Here is a 2,687-nt window from a genome sequence, read left to right as displayed (position 1 = left end):
CAGTACAAGTACAATCCACAAAAATACAGTAAGTGTACCTATACTTAGCTACCTAGAGTGTGTTACAGACTAGTCAGATCTGATACAAGCAATAACCTGGGGTTTGCAGAAGTGTGAAAACTAGGGGTGTCCCGATCCGATATTGATATCGGATATCGGTCTGATATCAGCCAAAAAACGAGTATCGGATTTTATCGGACTGCATCTAAAATCTCCGATATAAACGCTCTGATAAGCAGTCCATTTTCCGCTCCAGCACTTCTATACATAGGTGACTCTGGTTCACACTCCAACACAGTAGGTAGCAGTAATGCACCTTAATGTTGGTGCCGCCCACCACAAATGCCAAAGAAGAAGAGCACCCGGATCCAGCCAATTGGTCTGTGACAGCTACGTCTCTGATCCAGCATGCAGAGCCCACGTGATCACAAGAACAACAATGTGTGTGCAGCACTGCAGGAGAAGTGATGTCGGCCGTGTGGCAATATTTTACCGTAAACTCGGACAAAGACGTTGCAGCTGAGTGCAACACTTGTAATGCACAAGTTCCCCGTGGTGGCACAGAACTGGGAAAGTTTAATACGACCAACCTCATCGCGCATTTGAGGCAGCATCAAAAAAACAGCATGAGGATTTTCGCAAGACCACCGAGGCGAAGAAACAACAAACCTCTGGCTCTCTCAAACAACCAACGCTGGCCGAAACATTTGCAAAGCGTGACAAACTCCCACAGGACGGCAAAAAGGCACTGGCTATAACAGAAAAGATAGCCCAGTTTATTGTGCTCGATGACCAGCCCGTCTGTGGTGAGTAATGTCAGCTTTAAACGCTTAATTGAGCACCTCGAGCCTCGCTACATTATTCCTAGCCGCCACTACATTGTCGACAAAACTATACCCCAGATGCATAAAGAAGTTCAAAAGTGTATTGCCGCACATGTGGAGAAAGCAAATGCTGTTAGCTTCACCACTGATATCTGGAGCTCAGACCATCGACCGCTGTCCTTATTGAGCCTGACTGCGCACTGGGTAGACGCTGACTTTACATTGCAGAGAGCAGTGTTACATGCACGCGAGTTCAGAGGTTCACACACAGCTGATGCCATCATGAACGCCATGGAGGAGATGCTGCATGACTGGAAGATTGACAAAAAGAAGGTCCATGTCGTTGTAAGAGACAATGCTGCTAATATGAGAAAGGCTATGGATCAGCTAGGTGTGCCAAGCTTAGGATGTTTTGCGCACAGTCCTCAGCTTGTAGTCCATGAAGGGGTCTTGTCACAGCGAGCTGTAAGTGATGCACTAGCCAACGGGAGAAAAATAGTGGGCCACTTTAAGCATTCTCCCAAGGCTTATTCAAGCCTTGAAGACCTGCAAATAGAGCTGAACGTCACACCAAAACATCTCCAGCAGGTTGTCCAGACACGATGGAGCAGTACCAAGTACATGATTGACTCATTCATCAAAAATGGCCACTGCATGCCTACTCATCTGAAGAAAACAACACCCTGCCAGCCATTCTAACAGCAAACCAGTGGGGGGCTATTAGAGAAGACCTCAAAGGTTCTGACCCCCTTTGAAGAGCTAACAACTCTGGTCAGTGCCGCCTCTGCTACCACAGCTGATGTCATCCCCTCTGTCCATGCACTGGTACGGTTTCTCGGTAAGGAGAGTGGAGATGATCAGGGGATCCAAACTATGAAAGCCACCCTTCTGGATGCAGTCCACAGACGTTTCAGGCATGTGGAATCTGAGCCCCTCTACACCGTGGCAACACTGCTGGATCCACGATATAAAGACAAGTAAGGGAATTTATGTTAAATTGTTACATTTATTTAGCTTAATCTGATGTATATGAGAAAAACTGTACTGTTTACAGTGAGTTGGTTGTAGCCTATGTGACTGTGTGTTGTGACTGCATAAGATAAGATTACAGGTTACAGAATCACTGTTTACATGACTGTGTGTGACTGTGTTTCTGTCTGTGACTACAAATGTGTGGGGACTGGGTTTGAAAAGCTCTAAAATATACATTATTACATTATTTTATATATTTTATATTTATGCCAGGTACTTCACAAACGCAGAAACGCATTAAAGGCAGCGGTGTGTAAAGTAGAAGAAGAGCTGAAGACCACGCCTCCATCTGATGAAACTGTGTCCGAGCCAGTGAACAAGACTCCACGGATGGAGGGTGCAAGCAGCAGCCTTGGCAGCATCTTCGATGAGATACTGGAGGAGAGCAGCACAGCAGCAGGTCCTTCTGAGCAGATCACCCCAGGGGCAATGTGTGAAATGGAGAGCTACCTCTGAGGCTCCTATTGAACGTAAGAACAATCCTTTACATTACTGGAAAGTCAACCAAGCTCGACTCCCCACCATGGCAGCAACAGCAGCTAAGTTCCTTTGTGCTCCCTGCACAAGTGTCGAGAGCGAGAGGCTCTTTAGCACAGCATCAATTATCATTGAGGAGCACAGGAGCATGCTGACAGCAGAGCATGCCGAAATTTATCTTCTTAAAAAAAATCTCCACATCATGCTCGGACTGCAGAAAGTGGAGATGGAGGAGTAGTAAGGGTAGTCAGCTGTTTAGTTAACTGACTGACTATTATTTGTTTTCTGCTCTTGTTATTAGAGTTAAAATGTTTATTTTGTTAACACTCTATTTTTTTTTTTTTTAGTGAAGAC

The 2,687-nt window shown here is 45.6% G+C and overlaps 1 pseudogene across 1 annotated transcript; it reads left to right on the top strand.

Moving 5' to 3' along the window:
- The first annotated feature begins 650 nt into the window (after positions 1-650).
- LOC146320930 (zinc finger BED domain-containing protein 4-like) lies at positions 651-2,097 on the top strand (annotated as a pseudogene). Its single transcript, XR_014771372.1, has 2 exons — positions 651-1,801; positions 2,070-2,097. The product of XR_014771372.1 is annotated as a zinc finger BED domain-containing protein 4-like (transcript).
- The last annotated feature ends 590 nt before the right edge of the window (positions 2,098-2,687 follow it).

Source organism: Lutjanus erythropterus, chromosome 9 (genome assembly GCF_056507025.1).
Source record: "Lutjanus erythropterus isolate fLutEry1 chromosome 9, fLutEry1.hap2, whole genome shotgun sequence".
Taxonomy (NCBI): Eukaryota; Metazoa; Chordata; class Actinopteri; order Lutjaniformes; family Lutjanidae; genus Lutjanus; species Lutjanus erythropterus.
This window is presented reverse-complemented; position numbering and strand designations above follow the sequence as displayed.